The 7,823-nt window shown below is 49.1% G+C and overlaps 1 pseudogene; it reads left to right on the top strand.

Moving 5' to 3' along the window:
* The first annotated feature begins 6,323 nt into the window (after positions 1 to 6,323).
* Positions 6,324 to 7,336, top strand: LOC113900826 (annotated as a pseudogene).
* Positions 7,337 to 7,823: the final 487 nt, after the last annotated feature.

The raw sequence follows: 7,823 nt of genomic DNA on the forward strand, positions 1-7,823 counted from the left end.
AAGGCAGATCCCTTCCACAGCCCAAAACTGGGCTCTTGTCTAACACTCAGAAATGAATTGTCCAAGGAGACACAAATGCTGACAAAGCAAGAGATTTTATTGGGAAAGGGCGCCCAGGTGCAGAGCAGTAGGGTAAGGGAACCCAGGAGAACTGCTCTGCTGTGTGGCTCACAGTCTTGGGTTTGATGGTGATGGAATTAGTTTCCGGGTGGTCTTTGATCAATCATTCTAACTCAGTCTTTCCTGGTGGTGCACGCATCACTCAGCCAAGATGGATGCTAGCGGGAGGGATTCTGGGAAGTGGATGGACACGCGTTGTCTCCTTTTGACCTTTCCCGAATTCTTCCGGTTGGTGGTGGCTTATTAGTTCCGTATTCCTTATCAGGATCTCCTGTCATAAAACAACTCATGCAAATGGTTACTATGGTGCCTGGCCAGGGTGGGCGGTTTCAATCAGTGTGCTTCCCGTAACAATTCTATATGAGATGTGGGGCCTGGCCAGGCTTCAGAAGGATTTACCAGATGATAAAACAATAAAACATTGGGATATGACCCTTCTCTCCTACCCTCTGCTCATTTCTACCTTGGGCTGAACTCCTGACAATTCCTGGGCATTTCTGTTCTTACCCCTGAAGTGCATCTGGCTAATGGGTCTAGTGTAAGAGGGACCAGTAGCCCCAGAAGGGAGGTGACTGTTTTCCTCCTTTGCCGCCACAAACTGCAATGGAGTGGTGACTGATTCCCAAGGGCAGGCTACAGAGAACGCGCTAGGAAGTGAATCTCCCCCCACCCCTGCCGCTAAATCTTCCTACCAACCCACTGCTGGTGGGCTTCTCTGGTGGTCCAGTAACTAAGACTCCATCCGCACTCCCAATGCAGGGGGCCAGGGTTCGATCCCTGGTCCAGAGATTAGATCCCACATGCTGCAACTAAGAGTTTTAATGTCACAACTAAAGATCCTGAATGCTGCAATGAAGATCAGAGATTCCGTGTGCTGCAACTAAGACCTGGTGCAGCAGAATAAATAAATATTAAAAAAAAACAAACAGTGCTCATGTTGTCTGTGGTGGCGGCTGACCTTTAGAAGGAGGGGCGGTGAAAGGACAGGTGAAGCCTCCAAGGAGTGAGTGAGGTTCTAGAGCAAGTCCTTCACCCAGCCCAGCCTTTGTTGGCCTCTCTAGAAAAAGAGGATAATAATCATGGTGATAATATCTACATCACAGGGCTGAGGTGAGAAGCAAATGAGAAAATGAATTTGGGACACAGTCAGTCCTATCCAGACACTGAATATTTCCAGAGGCATGAGACTCCCAAGGTAGGGTGATCTCAGCTTCTTCTTGCACTCATTACATCTATCGTTGGCTGGATGTGTTGAATGACTTTTAAAAGCCAAGGTCCTGAAATTTTGTTATATATTAGAGTCACCTTGGTGGCTCAGAAGGTAAAGAACATGCCTACAATGCAGGAGACCTGAGTTCAATCACTGGGTCGGGAAGACCTCCTGGAGAAGGAAATGGCCACCCACTCCATTATTCTTGCCTGGACGAGCCCATGCACAGAGGAACCTGGAGGGCTATAGTCCTGGCGGGCTACTTTTGTGGTTGTGAAGAGTCAGACATGACTAAGCAACTAACACACAGAGTCACCCAGGGAGCAAAAATGCCCCATGGCTGAATCCTACCCTAGACCAGTTTCATGAAACTCTCAGAGAGGGAGGGGTTCCCCCCACTAGGCTGTTACTCAGCACTGGCTTTGGCCATCCTTGACTTCAATGTGCCCACCTGCCCTTGCCTGACTGCTTCCCATTCACTAGAGACTTCATTTTAATTTATTTATTTTTCTTTTGGCTGCTCTGGGTCTTGTTGTGGCACATGGGCTTCTCTGGTTGTGGCTCGCAGGCTTAGTTGCCCTGAGGCATGTGGGATCTTTGTTCCTTGACCAGGGATTGAACCCTCATCCCCTGCATTGGTAGGCAGATTCTCAACCACTGGACCACCAGGTAAGTCATATGTCAGAGGTTTTAAAACTCCCTTAGTCATTCCAACTTGCCAGCTAAGGCTCCACTCTTGTCACTGAAATATAGTGAGATGGGCATCATGCAACTATCTGAGCCCTTGTGAGCAATGCAGACTCCTGGGACCTACCCCATACCTCCTGAGTCAGAAGTTGCATTTTATTTATTTATTTATTTTCTTCTTTATTTTTTAAAAATTTATTTATTTTAATTGGAAGCTAATTACTTTACAATATTGTAGTGGTTTTGCCGTTGACATGAATCAGTCTTGGGTGTACATGTGTTCCCTATCCTGAACCCCCTGCCCCTTAGAAGTTGCATTTTAACTAGACTCCTGGATGATTCACATGCATATTGAAGTTTGAGAAGCACTGAACTGGCCTCTGACTCCTGGCTGACCCTTCTCATGTGTCCTCCTCCACCCTGAGCCGTGGCAATCCACCCCTGGGTACATGGGACCAGATCATTCTTCTCTTACACTCCTTTGCTCTCATCACCTCCCAGAGAAAGTCTCCACCTGTTAGTGTGGCCTGGAAAGCTGGCCACAGTGAGCCCCAGCTGACACCCCAACTCTGTACCCCAATCAAGCATGTCTGTGACTTCCACATGCTTGCCAGGCTGTCGATCAGCACCCTTGGAGGTAGCCCTTGAGTGGCTAATTCCTCCTCCAGGAAGCCGTCCCTGACCTCCCCTGGGTTCTCTGGGCATGTTTAGTTACTAAGTCGTGTCCGACTCTTTTGTGATCCCATGGACTGTAACCAGCCAGGCTCCTCTGTCCATGGAATTTCCCAGGTAAGATACTGGAGTGGGTAGCTATTTCCATTTCCAGGGGATCTTCCTGACCCAGGGATCGAAACCAAGTCTCTGACATTGCAGTTGGATTCTTTACCACTGAGCCAGTAGGTTTCTCGTTTCACTGTTTCCTATTAATGAGCATTGTTTGTCTTCTTCAGCTACTTAAGGGCAGGTAACACTTCATAGTTTCTCTAAAATTTTTATTTTATTTCTGGCTACGCTGAGTACTTCACTGCTGTGTGCAGGCTTTCTCTAGTTGCTGCTATGCTATGCTATGCTAAGTCACTTCAGTCGTGTTCTACTCTGTGTGACCCCATAGACGGCAGCGCACCAGGCTCCCCTGTCCCTGGGACTCTCCAGGCAAGAACACTGGAGTGGGTTGCCATTTCCTTCTCCAATGCATGAAAGTGAAAAGTGAAAGTAAAGTCGCTTAGTCGTGTCTGACTCTTAGCGACCCCATGGACTGCAGCCTACCAGACTCCTCCGTCCATGGGATTTTCCAGGCAAGAGTACTGGAGTGGGGTGCCATTGTCTTCCAGTTACTGAGAGCAGGTCTAATCTCTAGTTGCGGTATGAGGGCTTCTCATTGCAGTGTCTTCTCATTGCAGTGTCTTCTCTTGCTGCGGTTCTCAGCCTCTAGGCCACAAGGGCTGCAATAGTTATAATGCTCAGGCTTAGTTGCTCTGTGGCATGTGGGATCTTCCTGGACCAGGGATTGAACTTGTGTCCCTTGCATTGGCAGGTGGATTCTTGAGCACTGGACCACCAAGGAAGTCCTCTTCATAGTTTTAAATCCAGCTTCTAGCAGAAGCTTGGCATGAAGTAGACACTTAATGAATGCACAGTGTCTGACTAGATGGATTTATGTGCAAGAAAATACGGCACGTAATACTGAAATGCACCATATCTCTGACTCTCGTGCAGCTTCCCTTTGCCCTGACCCTCTGTGCAAGCCGGCACTCATCCTACCTAGTCCCCTCCTGTCTCTCCTGATCACAGCAAGGAGAGGTGTGGGTCTCTGTCAGGGGTGGAGCCTGCCCCTGCCTGTGGCTCTCAAGCCCCGTGACCCAGCCTCAGGCATGTCTGGCAGGTCTCAGATGCCCTTCCAACATGCCCCAGGATGTCACTACCCTTATGACCTAAAGTGAAGAGAAATTAAAGAGCCTCTTCATGAAGGTGAAAGATGAGATTGAAAAAGCTGGCTTAAAATTCAACACTCAGAAAACTAAGATCAAGGCATCCAGTCCCGTCACTTCATGGCAAATAGACGGGGAAACAAAGGAAACAGTGACAGACTATTTTCTTGAAGATGGTGTTTGGTAGCCATGAAATTAAAAGATGCTTGCTTGGAAGAAAAGCTATGACAAACCTAGACAGCATATTAAAAAGCAGAAACATTACTTTGCCAACAAAGGTCCATTTAGTCAAACTATGGTTTTTCCAGTAGTCATGTATGAATGTAAGAGCTGGACCATAAAGAAGGCTGAGCGCTGAAGAATCGATGCTTTTGAACTGTGGTGTTGGAGAAGACTCTTGAGAATCCCTTGGACTGCAAGGAGATCAAAGCAGTCAATCCTAATGGAAATCAACCCTGAATATTCATTGGAAGGACTGATGTTAAAGCTGAAACTCCAATACTTTGGCCCCCTGACGCAAAAGACTGACTCATTGGGAAAGACCCTGATGCTGGGAAAGATTGAAGGCAGGAGGAGGGGATGACAGAGGATGAGTTGGTTAGATGGCATCACCAACTTGATGGACATGCGTCTGAGCAAGCTCTGGGAGTTGGTGATGGACAGGAAAGCCAGGGATGCTGCAGTCCATGGGGTCATAAAGAGTTGGATGTGACTGAGCAACTGAACAACAAACCTGCCCCAGACCTGTCTTGGGGCCTTCCTGTAGCACCTCACCCTCTGCCCATCAGGATCACCAAGCTACATGGTTTACATTGAGTCTTGCCCCAAGGCCACAGGTGCGAGGCCTTGTACCACGGCCAAGAAGAGGAGCCCAGAACCAAGGTCACCTCTGAAGCTAAATGAGCCCCTTTGTAACTCTTGCCAAAAGCCCCGATCATCACTAACAAGCTTTATGTTGAAAATTAGGCAAAGATGCCCATTCCAGTAATCACCCTGCATACTAAGTTGCTTCATTCATGTCTGACTCTTTGCAACCTCATGGACTATAGCCCACCAGGCTCCTCTGTCCCTCAATCAAGAATACTGGAGTGGGTTATCCTAACCAATCACCTAATGTCAACCTTCTGGCAAGAATTTTCTTTGTCTTGAGGCTATAAAAATTGACAATTAACCCACAAAAACTCTGGCCTCTTCCTGGTCTGTCAGGAGGTCGGCCCACTGCACTCACAGTGCCCTTGTTATCTCTGCTCTTTGTTCTTTTTAAACTCCTTTCCTTCCAAAATGCTCTTTGTCTGGAAATTCTTTTCCAACCCGGGCTCAGACTGCCTCATCAGTTTAGGGACAGGAGGGCACTATCTCCCAGGCTGTGGCTTCTTCTACCTCCTGCCAGCCTCAGATCCTGTGGGGACCCTGGGTCTGCAAGATTGTGTTAGGGGTAGACGAGGCCTCACCTCACTCCCTCAGGGGCCAATTTTTCCTAAAAGAGTGGCCCCAAAGTGCTGTATGATGTCCTGAGGGGGAATGTTGGCCCCTCGCCTCCCTACCCCAACCCTGTGCTCTTGTAGGATGGTCAGAATGGCCGAGTGGCCAGTCAGTACGCACGCATACACTCATGCCCACTTTCACATCTGCACTCACACCCACACAACAAACTCCCAGACACTTCCTTTATTTTGATGGTGAGAGAGACAGGATCTTGCAAGTTTCCTAACCTCTTAGCCCAGATGTCTCCCTCCATGGTCCCCCACCCATTTAGGGGACTGGCCTTTGCCCTGGGTGGGGCAGGATTGGGGCAGAATTGTATGTGGGCCCTGACTCAGCCCCAGGCCCTTCTTGCAAGTGGAGTCACGTCCCTCCTTATTCACCTGGGGGTGACGGGTGACGTGTCCTTTGGCTGTTGTGGCCACATCAGAGGGGAGGAGCCCCCTTGGACCAGCCCGGGCTCCCATGGCCAATGGCCTGTAGGCAGTGCCCAGCCTCCACTGTCCTTGTGGGTCAATTTCTTTTCAGCCCCTAAGCACTGGGCACACTGTGGGCTACATGAAATCTTTTTCTCTTCTAAACTAATACAAATCCTACATTTCCAGAAGATCTCATTCAGGATGCCCCTTTGTTGAAAAACAAAACAAAACAAAACAAAAAAAACTTCCTGGGATTTCCCTGGTGGTCCAGTGGTTAAAATTACATGCTTCCAATGTAGGGGGAGTGGGTTCCATCCTTGCTCAGCGAACTAAGATCCCACGTGCTGCATAGTGTTGCCAAGAAAAACAAACAAACAAACAAACAAAAAGTCTTCCTGATGACTCTTTCCCTTTGGCACGCCCACTGAAGATCCTGCTGTTGCCATGAGCTTCTGCCCTGCCTGGTGTTACTGGTAACATGAAAACAAGCTGAACCCAGAGTCTCACTTCTGCTGAAATGTCCCTGATGCCAAGATCCACATCTTTGACCTAGGGTAGAAGAAGGCAAAAGTGGATGAGTTCCCACTCTGTGGGCACACAGTGTCTGATGAGGATAGGCAGCTGTCCTCCGAGGCCCCAGAGGCTGCCTCTGTGTGTGCCAACACGTACATGGTGAAAAGCTGTGGCAAAGATAGTTTTCACATCCAAGTGTGGCTCTACCCCTTCACATCACCTGCATCAACAAGATGCTGTTCTGTGCTCTTAGGCTCTGATAGGCTCCAGACAGGTATGCACGGTGCCTTTGGAAAGCACCAGGACCCAGTGACCAGGGTCCACACTGGCCAAATTATAATGTCCATCTGTACCAAGCTGCAGAGCAAGGAGCATGTGATTGAGGCCCTGGTGTGTGCTAAGTTGCTCAGATGTGTCCAAATCTTTGTGACCCCATGGACTGTAGCCTGCCGGGATCCTCTGTCCATGGGATTCTCTAGGCAAGAATACTGCAGTGGGTTGCCATGTTCTCCTCCAGGGGATCTTTCCCAGCCAGGGATCGAACCCGTGTCTCCTGTGGCTTCTGCTTTGCAGGCAGATTCTTTGCCGCTGAGCCACCAGGGAAGCCCTGAGACTCTGTTCATGGCCAGATTCAAGTTCCCTGGCCACCAGAAGATCCCTGTCTCCAAGAAGTGGGGGGTTTACTGAGTTTATTAATTATTTTTAAAAAATCTATTTATCTGCCTGCATCGGGCGGGTCTGAGTTGTGGCATTCGAGATCTGTAGTTGTAGCATGTGAACTGTTAGTTGTATTATGTGGGATCTCAGTTCCCTGACCAGAGATTGAACCCAGGTCCCCTGTCTCGGGAGCGCCAAGTCTTAGCCACCGGACCATTGGAGAAGTCCCGGGACTTACTAAGTTTAATGTAGATGAATTTGAAAACATGGTGACAGAAAAGTGGCTCATCCCAGATGACTGTGGTCAAACACATCCTTAATTGTTGCCCCTGGGAAAATGGTAGGCCTTGTGCTCAGGAGAGCCTGGCGCTGTCCCCTTCTTATCACACTCACCAATAAATTCTACTTTCCTGTTAAAACAGAATAAAGGCCTTCCTGATGTATTGCTCCACTTCCCATCTCGATCCCTCCACGTACCAGCCACCCCTGTGTGAGGAAGCCCGGTCTACAGGAAGTTTCTGGTGATTTTGAGAGGGTTTCTCCAAACTCAGGGGAACAAAAGGCCCCTCAAACTCTGTACTGCTGTGGACCAATTGTGTGGAATAATGCCTCCGGCTGAAGGTGGAGGTGAAGTGTGAGCGGTGACTGACCTACCCCATGCCCTGGGTGAGTGTCAGGTGGCCACGGGGAACAAGGCCATCACATGCTGGGCTTGGACACCTTCCAAACAGGCACAGCCTGGGTGTGAGAGTCAACAGGATTGCAGGCTGAACGGTCCTGTTTTTACGCTGCCTCTGGGTGGATGGG

This window comes from Bos indicus x Bos taurus, chromosome 11 (genome assembly GCF_003369695.1).
Source record: "Bos indicus x Bos taurus breed Angus x Brahman F1 hybrid chromosome 11, Bos_hybrid_MaternalHap_v2.0, whole genome shotgun sequence".
Lineage (NCBI taxonomy): Eukaryota > Metazoa > Chordata > Mammalia > Artiodactyla > Bovidae > Bos > Bos indicus x Bos taurus.